A 16,318-nucleotide genomic window follows, 5' to 3' on the forward strand; every position below is an offset into this window, starting at 1 on the left:
AAAAGGCCCCCTTTAACTGTGTGGATCTCAAACTAAAGGCCTGCTTGATGAATGACTCAAGACTGATGACAGGTAACATTTCGGTAGGTAGGTGTGTACAAGAGGTACAGCCAGATGGAGCTGGTGTGACCAGTGAATACAGAGACAAGGACTGAAAATCTACTGTGCAGCTACCAGTTTAAGAACTTAACAGCTGAAGCCTGAAGTCGCCAGATGCACGTAGGCCCTGCAGCCTCAGAGGAGTGGCGTATGTGGATGTTAGGAAGAGGAGAAATTGGAAACTATTTTACCCACAGCCCTGTGACTCAATGAAACATGTTTCTTAATGAAAGCAATCGTGTAATAGGCAAAAACTCAGTCCTGGCAGACTTTGGGATTAGGCGGCAACCTCTCCACACAGGACTTTAAGACTTTGACCTTGATCTTTGACTCACTAAATTTCCAAAATCCCTGGTGTTTCTCTATGACAGAACACTGGGACAAAATGACCTCTCATTCCTGATAAAATTTAACTAACACTTTTTGTGAAATAAAACAACAGGCAGGGGCTTCCCTGGTGGCGCAGTGGTTGAGAGTCCGCCTGCCGATGCAGGAGACACGGGTTCGTGCCCCGGTCCGGGAAGATCCCACATGCCGCGGAGCGGCTGGGCCCGTAAGCCATGGCCGCTGAGCCTGTGCGTCCGGAGCCTGTGCTCCGCAATGGGAGAGGCCACAACAGTGAGAGGCCCGCATACCGCAAAAAAAAAACAACAGGCAGGACCAGGAATATGGGAAGAAAAATGGGAGCTCATCTTGAGAGGGAAATATTCATGGCACTGTCCATCCCCAAGGGCTTCTCCCAAAGGAAGGATATTGTCTGTAGGGCCCGGATTTCTCTGTAAAATGGGAACACTTTTGTCTCTGATGAAGCTGGCGAGTCACCTGCCATCCATGCCAATCCCATTTGCACTCTATAGCCCCTCTAGAAAGTATAAAGCACACTTGTAAATCTCAAAACAAGGACTCAGTTTGATAACAGAGCCAAGCAGGTTGACAGCTGAGAAGGCTAAGGTTATTAGCTGGACTCGTCTTCCTGTTGTTCAGGGCTTCCTGCTCTGCAGCTGTGAGAGATGCAAAGCTTCTCTCGGTTACTGTGGGTACAGATCCAACATGCTCCAGAACGGCCAAAAGACAGCACGACAAAGAGCTGTAGTCTCCGACCACTCGGTGTGTTCCTCCCACAAGCAATATAGGGTTCACCTGGAACTTCCTCGAAATGCAGACTCTCAGGCCCTGCCCCAGACCTGCTAAACCAGAATCTGCATTTTAACACAGTCCCTGGGTGATATGTATGCACCCTAGTTTCAGAAGCTCTGTTCTCCAGAGTTTTAAACTACCCATGAAAGATGCCTTTGCTACCATCTTCTATTGAACAGAATTAAAAATCAAGGCCAATGATATGTATGCACCCTAGTTTCAGAAGCTCTGTTCCCCAGAGTTTTAAACTACCCATGAAAGATGCCTTTGCTACCATCTTCTATTGAACAGAATTAAAAATCAAGGCCAACTTTTCCCAGCCTGCCTTCTTTCCCATCTTGTTGTCAAACAGTCAAATTGACACCAAATGCCCAGGTAATAATTCACCTGCCTCGGAGCCTTTCAAAAGAGCTGGTATTTGCATGAATGGAATTGCCCTTACTTTGGACAATTCCATTTCAGTATGTCCCTATAGCAACTAAAAGTATAATTTTTTTCTTTAAAAAATTGGTTTTAAATACTTGCTTCTATAAGCTGTACACTTATTTCTCCCAGACTATTAATTAGACACACACATCTGACCATTTTATTTCTAACTATCTCTTCTCCCTCCGCCAACATCTGCCAAGTACAAACAGGGATAAGTGACAGTTTACACAACATGCGCAGGTATTTCTATTTACAGGGATTCAATGGAATGTTGTCTTTTTCATTTGCTTTGTTTGTTTTGCTTGAGACTAGCTGGGCAGTCTGGACTACGTCCTGCTTTGCTATATTCATCTGGTCTAGTTGAACATCCATATCTGAAGGCATCAGTAGAAAGCTGAGAGACACCACCTGGCAAGAAATCTCCAGTGACTTATTCTCTATTTTCTGAAAGTTTTGAACCAGCACAACATTTTTACCTTAAAATGTTAATGCTTAATATCAGAGCAGTTTAATTTGAAAATAAGGTTTTATTGTGCTAAAGAAAATATCATCATGATGTGTGTGTTAATTATGTCTCCACCTGCTTTGGGAACTTAAGTGAAGCAAGTAAACAGATGTTAAACTCAAGGAGTCTGCATTTAAAAGGATATTTTGCTTTTCATTAGCATTTACTTCTCAACACAAAACTCCATTTTCTGCCCTCAAAAGCTGAAGGGCTTCCCTGGTGGCACAGTGGTTGAGAGTCCGCCTGCCGATGCAGGGGACACAGGTTCGTGCCCCGGTCCAGGAAGATCCCACATGCCGTGGAGGGGCTGGGCCCGTGAGCCATGGCCGCTGAGCCTGCGCGTCCGGAGCCTGTGCTCCGCAACGGTAGAGGCCATAACAGTGAGAGGCCCACGTATCGCAAAAAAAAAAAAAAAAAAAGCTGAAGTAGGTACAGCTGATGCAAAAGCGTATTTTAACATGATTGGTGGCAACCCAGACACTATGTTCGCTGAAGGATTTCTATGACACACTGTTCTCAAAAACCTTTAAATAATCTGTAGTAAAACAGAAGAGGGAATATTTCCAGGTGACAATGGGGCTGGAAGTGATATGACGTTTGTACGTGATGGGCTACTCATTTTTCTGAAATAAAGAATCTTGTGAAAGGAGGAATTATGACTAGTATTTACAACAGCTTTTCATAAACATCCCCAAATTCCAGGCGCAAGACAAAAGGCATGACTCAGATCACAGTAGGTGTGATGGCCGGGGAAGTGGTCCTGGGGAAGATTGCTTCCCTGCTGCCTGAGAATAGCTCTGGGGAGATTTCTGTAGGAAGCTGATAATGGGCTATTTCATTCGAGGATCACCAGTAAAAATCTGGTTTTGATCAAGAGCATTTCCTTAGCTAAAAATGTCATGTTTCCAGACCTTGATTTGATGTTTTAGTAGATCACGGCTGAAAAGACTGAGAACTTGAAAAAACAATATGAATGATTGTGATTTTTTAATCTGTGCTGCCATGTGAATCCATGTGATGAGATTATCTTGATGGATGTGGCTTGAGTTCTCCTCCACGCTGTGGTTTTTAGGGGGCTGAAGGTCGTGTCTCCCTGAAATCTCTGCAGTCCCACTTGTAGGAGGCATTCCTGGGAGTGCAGGAGGCGGTGCTCACTGGAGTTTGCTTAAAAGCTCACACTCTGGGGCTTCCCTGGTGGCGCAGTGGTTGAGAGTCTGCCTGCCGATGCAGGGGACGTGGGTTCGTGCCCCGGTCTGGGAAGATCCTGGGCCCGTCCACAGCAGTGAGAGGCCCGCATACCGCAAAAAAAAAAAAAAAAAAAAAAGCTCACACTCTGAGGTGGGCTTAGGAGTCTACATTTTTATAATATGGTTCTGAGGAGGTGAGCTTCAGAATAAGTTTAGAGAAAGGCTGACTACAACCCAGTTAATTCCTCATCTTTAAGAAAAAAATCCCTATTAAAAAAACAGAAAATAACTAGTGTTGGTGAGAATGTGGAGAAATTAGAAGCCTTGTGCACTGCTGGTGGGAAGGTTGAAGGGTGCAGCTGCTGTGGAAAACAGTACGGAGGCTCCTCAAAAAATTAGACATAAAATTACCATATGATCGGACTTTCCTGGCATCCAGAGGTTAAAACTCTGCGCTTCCACTGCAGGGGGCACGGGTTCGATCCCTGGTCAGGGAAGTTCCACATGCTGCTAGGTGAGGCCAAAAAAAAAAAAAAATTACCATATGACCCAGCAATCCCACTTCTGGGTAGACACCCAAGGAGTTGAAAGCAGGGTCTCACAGAGTGACAGGCAGGGCCACGGTCGCAGGTCCGCCCCTTCCCTTCCCTTCTGCTCCTCCACTCAGTTCCCAGAGATTCCCAGCGAGGAAGCAGTAGAGCTGTCAGGCTCCCAGGGTCTGGGCCTGGCTTGTTGGGATTTCCTCTATCACCTCAACCCTTCTACCCCGAGAGAGGAGTGCACAAGGCTTTGGAAAATGCAAAACAGCTTCTCCTCTCAAACAGGCTAGAGATCCATATTCTGGGATGGTCAGAGTCAATTCCATGGTCTAGGGGGAGAGGTGGACCTCAGAGGAGTGTTTGTCCCAGGGAGCTCACACAGAGTTCAAATGCAAGTTGATATTTTAAATGCATCTTTAAAAGATTTCCATGTTATGTCACAAACACAGTTTTCTTTTTTCTTTTTTTGGTCTTGGACAAAATTGACAAAAATGTCCCTATACCATAGTTCGCTTAAGTTTTACAATTACATAACACACACACACCCCGTTATACATATCCACCAATGTACCTATACATCCACATACACAGCATTAATACCACATATATATAAACACACATATTTAATAACTACATCTTTAATTAATCTGGTTTCATATGTGTATCTACATATATGTCTATTCATGTCTACAACTTCAAAGAGGTGATGGTTGGGAGTGGTCTTTGGGAGAAAACCCTGACAAGTGAATGCAGTGTATTTTCATTACACATCACTGCGTGAACAGATAGGACTCATTCCTCCTCACAGAACTTACTGCAAAACGCAAAAGAGCTCACCTTCCCACAGAGGTTAAAAGGAGCCTGCTTTCCTAAAAAAAAAAAAAATGAAAGAAAATGACTCCTAACAACAGAGGATATACAGACAAATGTAAGTCATGAAAAAGAAATGAATGTAATTTGACATTACCTTCAACTGAGAATTAAACCATTAACAGTCTGGGGTAAACACATTCTAAGCAAAGACCCAAACTCTACCTAGCAGCCATCTAGGAAATGCCCTAAAGTAGTGCACATGGATCAGAAGGATCTAGACCAGTTCTGCTGCCCAAGGAGGGTTCTGAACCTGCTATACTATTTACCCAATCAGCCAGCCTTGGGTTTGCGGGACAAATCTAGTTTAGACCTTGAATCCCAGGGCAGGTTTGGAGTAGTTTAGGGACTCCCAGAGACAGGGTAAATTAGTCTCTGTCGAATCTCTTTGTTTTAAACCGATTTCGGAGCACAGAGCCCAACTCAGCCCAGATCTCCCCTGGTCCGCATAAGAAGCACCCAGTGGACTTCCGGAACCCTCTCATGGCCCGAAGACTTGAACCTTGACCAAATCCAGAGAAAATGACAGTGCAGCCTGGTCTTGCCAGGCGAGAGCTCCGGAGTGTGGGCTTCAAAGCCGTCTCAGAATTCAGGCCAAGGCTCCCTGGGGGCTTTCATTAGACTTGGTACCCAGCTCTGCAGGATGTCGATTCTCCTGCGATGTCTACTGCAGATAAACGCTCCCAGAGGAGAGTGGAGACAGGCACTGCTCTGCCGAGGCTCCACTGTGAGGCGACGGAAGGCAAGGGGTGGATTCGAGAGCTACATGCTGCCGCTGTCCAGCACTGGAGCCTGAAGAGCTTCCTGTACTCACTGTGTAGGTTGCGTATTTGGATCTTTTTCTTAGGGAAACATATAGGACTCTTAGAGGAAACAGGACAGACATAAATATACTAACTTTTTGTTGAGGCTGTAGGTTCTGTGAACAATAGCAGTTGCCAGTATGAACAGAACAACTGAGAAATGTGTTACTCTTCTTGTATAAATATTGCAAACATAATCTTTATGCTTTCTCCATATCTGTTTCCAAAGAGCTCAAAAAGCTTTTCAGATGGTTTGTAAGAGGTTCCCAACCCACCAGCGGCGCCAAGATTCGTGTGGGAAACCTTGGTCCAAGGTAGCTGGAGACCCAGTCTTCCTCTACATCCTCCCCTGAGGCCACTGTCCTGCAAAATCTGGAAAAATTAGCATAGATCTTTAACTGGTGCCTCTTGGACATTGCATGTTGCATTTAACGATAAGGCGAAAAGAGATAAAGAGATTCTCGTGGCTGCAGTTATCTTTGGTCATAGGACCTAGATTTTCCAAGGCCTCCATCATCAAGTCCTCCCCAAAGTGGCCCATGACAATGACAAGTTTCAGTCCAAATATAACTCACCCCTCCACCTGCTCTGTAACAAGTTTATTTTATTTTTTGGCTACACTGTATGCAGCCTGAGGGATCTTAGTTCCCCGACCAGGGATTGACCCCGGGCCCACAGCAGTGAAAGCACCGAATCCTAACCACTGGACTGCCAGGGAATTCCCCGTAACAACTTTAGAGCGAGGGTTTTCTTCTACTTTTTTCCTATTCCCCATGGTGGAGTGACCCACATAGGACAGTTGCTCAATAAAGAGTCAATTCTCAATTAAACCCACTCCAGTGTAATTTTCATTTCTGTAGTTTTGATGACCTGAAATCGTTCCTTAATTTGTACAACAAGGGTAGGCAGAGAGAAAGTGAAACTGTTTGGGGGCCGCTGGGAGCTTGGGCAGGGAGCTAAGTTTGGCCTAAGAACCACAGAATCAGACATAAGAAATGTAGCTTTCACATTTATTTGAGCCTCTGTGCCTGTGGACTATTTAAGGAAGAGCTATCAGGTGACAATGAAGAGGTAAGTCCCATAAGAGGGATCTTAGAGCCCACCGGGTCAGACCATTTGCCTCCACTGAAGCCTCTCCGGTGATGGTCACTCTTTATTGTAAGAAGGTAAGCATTTCAAGAAAGCTTTACCTATAAGGATAGCCTTCTGGATATGCTACCAAAGTGGTCTTCCCCAGAAGAGAAATAAAGGAAAGGTGGAGGGCACGTGTCCTGGGGCTGGCTCCCCACGAGACAGGCAGGAATGCGATGGGGATTTGGGAGCAGGACGTTTCCTGGAAGGGCTCTGGGTGGACACCTGAGGGGGAGGGGAGGGCTGGGCAGAGGGAGAAGCAGAGCAACAGGGGCCTTAGCGAGTCTCCAGGAAGCTCTGGCGCCTGGACGGCCCCTGAGAGCTGTTCAGTCCCCCTTATGGACTGAATCGTGTCCCCCGCAACTCACAAGTTGAAGCCCTAACCCCTAGAACCTTAGAATACAACTATATTTGGAGATGGGACCTCTGAAGAGGCAATTAGGATTAAATGGGGTCATAACGGTGGGGCTCTAATCCAATGATTGGTGTCCTTATAAGAAGAGGAAGAGACACCAGGCGTGGGTGATTAGAGATAAAGCCCATGTGAGGACACAGCAAGAAGACATTCATCTACAAGCCAGTGTTGAAACCGTGCACCTCAGACTGGGACTTGAACCCATGTGGCTGGGACTCGAACTCGGCCAAAACCCACAGTCTTCCAATGGAGATCACACACTTAATGAAGCTCAGGTTCTTGATGTCTCATCGCAGAAAGAATTCAGCTAGAGACAAAGTGATAGGTAAGAAGTGGATTCATTTAGAGACTGTGGGCCCTGCCGCCTTCCCTCCTGTTCCATGTTTGTAAGTCACCCAGTCTGTGGCACTTGGTTTTGGCAGCCCAAGCAGGCTGGTACACACCCCCTTGGCCAGTGCTTGGATGGGAGTGGTCCCCGGGGAAGGGGTGGCCTGTCGGGTGAGGAGCTCCCTTCCCATGAGGCATTTCACAGGCAGGGCTAGATGCTGCGGGCTCTGGGCTGTGCACCACGGTACTCTCTACAGCAAGGCCCCAGGGCGGTCCCGTGAGCCAGGTGAAGGCCTGGGACGATTATGAGGAGAACAGTGCAGGGGATGAGGATAGTATTACAGGAATCATCTCAGTGACCTGCCATCATATCAAGCCTTTAAAATCTTGAATAAGTTTGCATTCATAAAACAGCACTTCAGAATCCAAGAGATTGTAAAGATCATCTCATCAAACCCTGTATTTGAAAGCTGGGGGCAAAGAAGCTCAGAGAAGTTGAGATTCTCCAAAGATCTGAAGGCCACTGGAAAACCCAGCTGGACCCAAGACCCTGGCTTCCCAGGGCTCTCTCCAACATGTCTGGTCCAGCTAAAACCAGTTGTATAGTCCCTACAACTATAGTGGCTCTAAATACAGGGGGGTTTGGGTTTTTTTTTGTTTCTTTTGGCTTCACCGGGTCTCAGTTGCAGCATGTGGGATCTTTAGTTGCGGCACGTGGGATCTAGTTCCCTGACCAGGGATCGAACCCAGGCCCCCTGCATTGGGAGTGTGGAGTCTTAGCCACTGGACCACCAGGGAAGCCTCTCTAAATACAATATTTATTTATTTATTATTATTTTTTAATTTATTTATTTATTATTTATTTTTGGCTGTGTTGGGTCTTCATTGCTGCACGTGGGCTTTCTCCAGTTGCGGTGAGCGGGGGCCACTCTTCGTTGCGGAGCACAGGCTCTAGACGTGCACAGGCTTCAGTAGTTGTGGCGTGCAGGCTTCAGCAGTTGTGGCGTGCAGGCTTCAGTAGTTGTAGCTCGCAGGCTCAGTAGTTGTGGCTCGCAGGCCGTAGAGAGCAGGCTCAGTGGTTGCGGTGCACAGGCTTAGTTGCTCCACGGCATATGGGAATCTTCCCGGACCAGGGCTCGGACCCGTGTCCCCTGCACTGGCAGGCGGATTCTTAACCACTGCGCCACCAAGGAAGTCCCCTAAATATGGTTTTTAATTAAAGGTCCCGGCTTGAAAATAAAGACAAATGTAAACTGCACTGTCGGTAAACCTGGCAGTGTGATTCACAAGCTACGACTGTGTCCCAGTGAGGAAGACCCAGGAGACCTCCGTGCTCGCGGCCCAACACGCTCTGACTGGCCCCAAACAGCAGGAAATGTGGTGTGAACTGCTTTTCGTGAGTTTGCTCCAGGTGGGAGCAGGATGGAACAGATCTCTTTCTTTGCTTGTCTCACCGGCCCCCCCGCCCCTCCCCCCACCCGGCTTCCTTCCCCTCCCTCTCTATTCTATCACATTACCTGGAGTGATATCTTCAGTGATGGGATCTCACTGTTTAACCTAAGCGACTGGAGTTTCAGTCCAGAGATAACAAAACGAAAGTGCCAAATACCTAGTGGCCCTCAATAAGTGTTCACTTTCTATTTTGCTGTAATATTTTCATAACACCTCCTTTATAAATAGATGGTTTGGGGACTTCCCTGGTGGTGCAGTGGTTAAGACTCCGTGCTCCCAATGCAGGGGGCCCAGGTTCAATCCCTGGTCAGGGAACTAGATCTCACATGCATGCCACACCTAAGAGTTTGCATGCCGCAACTAAGGAGCCCAAAAGCTGCAACTAAGGAGCCCATGAGCTGCAACTAAGACCCAGCACAGACAAATAAAAATAAAATAAACATTTAAAAAATAAATAAATAAAATAAATAGATGGGGTTTTTTTTCTTTTGTAGAGATTTGCCCAGAATAACTAAGATATCCTTACCAAATCAGTGCATCCCAAACCCTAATATTAGAGACTTTGGCCAACTTTCAGGCTTCCTCACAGAAATTCCTCCAGAAGGCGCTGATGTCAAGAGCAGGCCCAGTTGGCTGAAAGCAGCAGAAAACCACGACTCAGGTGACTTAAACAGTAATCAATGTATTTTCTCAAGTAAAAATAACTCCAGGGCCTGAGTAAGCCTCTCAGTGAAAGAGCATTTTCCTAGCTGAAATATGAAGGGCAACTGTTTACAAAGCAAAGAGCTGATAAGCTGGTCAGCAACGCTCAGACAAAAGTGGAGGGAAAGTCTGAATCCAGAGCAACAAGGGAACTCGGCCACTTTGCCCCAGGGCATCTGCTGCACAAGCAAAGCAAGAACCCATGGGCTTGGATTCCAGGCGGGGGGTCTTCCCGGAGTCCCTCCTACAGGCTGATATTCCAAAGGGCACCCCCGTCAAGGTAAGTGTGAACCAGAGATAAACCTTCCCTTTCCCCACAATCCTAGCGTACCTCGAGGAAGGCTGGGTGTTGACTACGGCTGGAAGAGAAAAGAAGAAATAGAAAAAACTGCCAGGCAGGAGTCTTGGCTGCAGCCCCACCTTGGTTACCTTGGGCAGATTTGCAGGCCAGGTTCCCTTCTGGGATATCAAGCCAGGTGTGGGGTTTAAGGTGGTCTTGACTGGTGGAGCCCCTGAGCCCCTGGCAGAAGCAAGCGCAAATCCTCTAAGGAGGAAACACCTCTCTCCCAGGCCTCCGGGAAGCCTCAGATTCCATTTTTCTAGGGCAACGGCCTCCGCATAAAGACTAATGGTGAGTCAGGAAAACAAAGCTCCGTGAGAAAAAAACAACAGAAACAAGAAAGAGCAGCAGTAGACCTACACAAACTTTGAAAAACTCATCAGATGTAAATTGTAAACCAACTATGCTGCAGTTTCGAGAAATAAGCAAAAGTCCAGAGGAAAGGCTGCTCCACTGTTAAATAGTTCAGCAAACCAATGATTCATCCAGGGATCTGAATTCTTCCCATCTCTCCACCTTGCCCACTGCTGTCAGCAGCTTGTTTGTCCTCTACTAGCTCTCATCATGGTCACAAGATGGCTGCAGCAACTCCAGATTTCACAACCACACAGCTTCCAGAGACAAGAAAAGGGAGGGTGTGTTTCCATGTAGCCTCTTTGAACAGTGAAGCAACCTCGCAGACTTCTCCGGACACTTCATGTGTCAGGATTACATCACACACCCATGGCTAAAGTAATTACAGGGGAGGGAAATGGTTGGATTAGATCAGTAATGATTCTATTTATGGGACAAGAGATGGTGAATCTACCTGAGGGCTTGTGGAGGAGGATAAATATCTGAACATAATTCAAGCTTTTACAGCAAGGTTAAAAAAAGGTGTATGTGATGGGGCTGATTCACTTTGTTATAAAGCAGAAACTAACACAGCACTGTAGAGCAATTATACTCCAATAAAGATGTTTAAAAAAAGGGGGGGGAGGAGTTTTCCAAAGAAAACGAAAACACTAATTCAAAAAGATACGTGCACCCCAATGTTCATAGCAGTATTATTTACAATTGCCAGAAAATGGAAGCAACCTAAGTGTCCATCAACAGGTAAATGGATAAAGCAGATGTGATGTATATGTACAATGAAATCATATTCAGCCATTAAAAAGGATGAAATTTTGCCATTTTCAACAACATGGATGGACTTGGAGGCTATTATGCTTAGTGAAATAAGTCAGACAGAGGAAGACAAATACTGTATGATATCACTTATATATGGAATCTAAGAAATAAACTAGTGAATATAACAAAACAGAAACAGACTCACAGATATAGGGATCAAACTAGTGGCTACTGGTGGGGAGAGGGAAGGGGGAGGGCAAGTTAGGGTAGGGGAGTAAGAGATACAGACTATTAGGTAGAAAATACAGAAGCTATAAGCTGCAAAGATAAACTGTACAACACATGGAATATAGCCAATATACTTATTGATTTCTTAGTTTATTTATTTTTGGCCGTGTTGGGTCTTTGTTGCTGCGCGCGGGCTTTCTCTAGTTGCGGCGAGTGGCGGCTACTCTTCATTGCGGTGCGCAGGCTTCTCACTGCGGTGGCTTCTCTTGTTGCAGAGCACGGGCTCTAGGCATGCAGGCTTCAGTAGTTGTGGCACGTGGGCTCAGCAGTTGTGGCTCATGGGCTCTACAGCGCAGGCTCAGTAGTTGCAGCCCACGGGCTTAGTTGCTCTGCGGCATGTGGGATCTTCCCGGACCAGGGATCGAACCCGTGTCCCCTGCACTGGCAGGCGGATTCTTAACCTCTGAGCCATCAGGGAAGTCCTTATAACTACAAATGGAATATAACCTTTAAAAAAATTTTTAAATAGGGCTTCCCTGGTGGCGCAGTGGTTGAGAGTCCACCTGCCGATGCAGGGGACACCAGTTCGTGCCCCGGTCCAAGAAGATCTCACATGCCGTGGAGCAGCTGGGCCCGTGAGCCATGGCCGCTGAGCCTGCGCGTTCGGAGCCTGTGCTCCGCAACGGGAGAGGCCACCGCAGTGTGAGGCCCGCGTACCGCCAAAAAAAAAAAAAAAAAAAAAAAAAATTTCCAAGTTTGTGTAAAAAATTTTTTTTAATTCTGTAAATATATTATGCATGAACTAACATGTACGTTTACCAAATAAAAATATTAAGTCCAGCCCACATTCAGGAGAGGGGAATTGGGCTCCACCTGTTAAAGAGAGGAGTCTGAAGGATTTGTGGACATATTTTTACCACACACAGCAATTCTCTAAAACAAACACACATTTGGGGGGAGAAGTATTTTCTCTCTGATGTTGTTTAGAACGCTGGCCCAAGATGTTAATAAAAAGCAACCATCTTTTAGTCATTTTTATCATGTCTTTACATACTTCACAGGCAATGCACCCCTGCTATCTGCACGTGGGACAGAACCCCACTTCCCTGCCCTTGGTATCCCATGGAATAGAAGGAAGTCACCAATGTAGAAGATACGGGGAGTTCTAGGTTGAATTGTGTCCCCAAACCTTGTTTGGAAATAGTGTCGTTGAAGGCGTAATTCATTAAGATGAGGTCATACTGGAGTAGATGGCCCTTAATCCAATGTAACTTGTGTCCTTGTAAGAGGAGGAGACAGAGACACAGACACACAGGGAGAGTGCACTGGCTGACGGAGGCCGAGACAGCAGTGAGGCGGCTGTCCGTCAGAGGATGCCGAGGATGGCCATGGCCACCAGGAGCTCAGAGAGAGGCCCTCCGCAGAAGGAACCAGCCCTGCCCACACCTTGATTGCAGACTTATGGCCTCTAGAACTGTGAGGAAATAAATTTCTGTTGTTCTCAGTCTCCCAGTTTGTAGCCCTCTGTCACGGCAGCCCTGGGAAACCACAGGTCTTTGTCATCTCGGCTACTGAGCGTGTGAACGGCACTCCTATTGGGGAAGCTGAAGAGAAGCTATTCCCCCTTCCCACCCCCGGCAACTACACCACAGACGCCTCACCCAAGCGTGGCGAGTTAGAGTCTCCCTCTGAGACTTTGAACCTTGAAGAGTGACTGAGTCATCACCCTGAGATTCTCACAGCGGCGGAGTCAATGGAACAGCACTGCGGCCAGTGTCCCGGGACCAGGACCCGTCCCCATGACCAGTCCTGTGGCAACGTCTTCGCTTTGTCTTTCTTTTCTATGACTCCCCGGACTTCCTGTTGATTCTGTGAGCTACCTAATGCCCTTCCAGAAAACCGCTCTCTTAAGTGAACCAGAGTCCATTTCTGTTATTTGTAACCAAGAATGCTGACTAATACACACTAGAAATTGGTTTTTGACTCAAATGCCTGTTTAGTTTGGTTTTATTTACCCATTTCTTTCCTCCCATGAGCCTTCTGCATTCATTCATTTGTTTATTCACTCATCCGTCTAACATTCACTGGTTGTCTTTTATGCCAAAGTACTAGGTGCTTGGAATACATGGCCTACGAAGACATGGCCCCTACCCTTTAAAAACCCACAGCCTAGTCCAGGGCAGAAGAGTCAAGAAAACAGATGATTATGCTACAGAGTGTAATTGCTATGATTGAGAGAGAAGGCACCTAACTTACATGCTCGGGAAGGGTGGAAGGCGTCCTGTGGCCACTGCTCCCTGAATTGTGTCTTAAGGGATAAACTGGATGGCAAAAGCAGGAAGGGGAAGAGGAGGGACATTCCATTAAGAGGTGGGAACTTAGCACATCAGGACATTAAGTGACTAAACCAGAGTTTAGTGTGTCTGTACAGAACCTTCTGGGTGGGGATGGTAAAAGCTGAAGCTATAGAAGTAGGCAGAGGTCAGTGCTGTAGGTCTCACTTAGGAGTCTGGACTTTATCCTAATAGCAACATGTAACCCCTGAAGTAGAGAGAAAGCAGCCAGTTTTATATTAGAGATGGATTTTTTTTTAGCAGCAGGGCAAAGAATCTCCCACACTGGTTCTCTCCTTGGCTGTGTCCAATCTACTCTTGAGCCCATGAAAGACATTCTTCATTTCTGTTATAGTGGTTTCTTGGGTTTGTTTCTTTTTTGTTTTTTTTGGCCGCATCACTCAGCTTGCGGGATCTTTGTTTTTGATTTCTAGCATTTCTTTTTGATGCTTTCTTGAAGTTTCCATCTTGCTGCTTACATAACCCACCTGTTCTTACAAGTTGTCTGCTTTTTCCAAAAGAACTCTTAAAATATTAATCATAGCTATTTGAAATGGCCTGTCCAATAATGCCCAAATCTCTGCCCTATCTGCAGAGTCTGCTTCTGATGCTTTTCAGATTGTGTTTTTGCTTGCCTTTTAAAATGCCTTGCAATTTTTTGTTGAAAGTCGGACATGACGTGTCACGTTATAGGAACTGAGCTAAATAGGCCGCTAGCCTGAGCTTTGGTATTAGTTTGGCTGGGGTTTTAGGCTGTGTTTAATCTTCTGTAGCTGCGGGTGCCAGAGGCTTCACAGTAAATAGAGTCGGCTCTTCAAACTGTAATCCACTGTTCTTTACTGGAGCTCTGTTGCTGGTGGCCAGGTGTGGGCGGAGGGGAAGCATTCTTATATAATCTTGGGATTAAATAGCAGTCTTTCAGTGGACCCATGTCCTTGGGCTGTGACCTGCACAAGTATTTATTAGCTTTGTTTCTCCTCCCTTAGGTGAGATAGGAAGGCTAGAGAGGGCTGGAGTCAGGGAAGTGCCCGTCCCCTGGTGGGACAGGTCTTTTCCCTGACAGAGTAGGCCTTTGTTATCAGGATGCTCTAGGCATATTTCAAAATCTTCCCCTCCCTCTGCCAGAGACATAAGGAAATCATTCTGGGCTCTTCAGCAAGAGAACCTAGTGGGGGTCTTGTAGACAAAAAAAAAAAAGCATGGAGCCCCCCCGCTTAGGTGACAGATCCCAGGAGTCTCTTACTCTCAGGCTACTCCACACTCAGCCTCCAGCAATTTATCAAAATTGCCATTAAATGTTCCTGCCAGCATGTGTCTCTAGCGCCTTCTGTCCAGCTAAGGAGGCCTTGTGACTCTGGCTTTGCCTGTCCCTCCAGATCACGGATGTAGCTGCGCCCTGTGACCTCAGGCTCTGAAGGGCACAAGATAAAGCACTGATTTTCAGCTCCTTCAGCTCTTTTTGCTCTAAGGATGAGAGTGATGACTCCAAAGCTCTTTACATGTTGGAGCTGAAAGCAGTCCCTCGATATGCTGCTGTTGACTGAATAAAGCAGAATAATCAGGTCTGAAGGAGCACTTGTGGAGCGACTGCACTAGACGGAGAAGTCCAGGATGAAACAGGGGTGTGGCTGGGGTGAGAGTGGAACACAGTGGGAGAAGGAATACAGTGGGGAGCAGATATTTAGGGAAGGAAAATGAAAAGCTAACAAGCAAAAAAGCTCATTAATAAGGAGTTCTGCTTAGTTTTGTCCTGAATACCTATTGATTACCTGTTCTGATGACCTGAAGGTATTCTTTTTTTCTTTCTTTTTTGAAACAACACAAATTTATTCACTTAAGCTCTAGAGGTCAGAAGTCTGGAATGGGTCTCACTGGGCTAAAACCAAGGTGCTAGCAGGGTTGCACTCCTCCTGGAGCCTTTAGGGGAATAATCTGTCTCCTTGCCTTTTCCAGCTTCTGGATGCCACCTCCCTTCCTTTGTTCATGGATCCTTTCTCTGTATGCAGAGCAAGAAGTGTAGCATCGGCAAATATTTCTCTGGTTGCTACTCTCCTTCCTCCCTCTTTCACTTGTAAGGACCCTTGCAATTACACTGGGTCCATCCAGAAACTCCACATACCTGAAATATCCCTGTGGCCATGCAAGGTAATTTATTCTCAGGTGCCAATGAGTAGGACATGGGTCTCTTTAGCAGGGGCGCTATCCTGCCTATCATAGGAGGGAGGCACTTGTCAGGAAGCAATGATTGGATTGACCCTCTTATATACTCCAGGGAGTGCGGGGAGAGACAGAAGCCGAGAGAGGTGAAGTGATAACACTTTCCCCTCTTAGTGTTCTATCATTTTTTCCTATTCCCTTTTCCCCTTTCTCTTCTCAGTATCAAGGGTAATTCTCTTGCCCTGCTTTTTCCCCTTAACCTGAAGGTTTTCTGCAGAGCATTAGAAATCTATGATCAGAGTTACACGAGAAATAAAATAAACAATAATCCATCTGGTCGGGACTGATGTGAATGCTGACAGCACAAGTTATATTTCCTTTCATTTAAAAATACCCGCGGGCATGGCTCCCCATCAGTGTCATAGAGAAGGTGGCGTGACTGCCCTGTTTTCATAACCTTGGAGAGTGCAGTGGCCTGGAGGACACGGCAGTAAAAACTGGGTAATGGTGGGAGCAGCTGCCGAGTGGAAAGATAAGAGAATACATTTTACCTT

The sequence above is a fragment of the Hyperoodon ampullatus genome, assembly GCF_949752795.1.
Source record: "Hyperoodon ampullatus genome assembly, chromosome: 16".
In the NCBI taxonomy this organism is placed as follows: Eukaryota; Metazoa; Chordata; class Mammalia; order Artiodactyla; family Ziphiidae; genus Hyperoodon; species Hyperoodon ampullatus.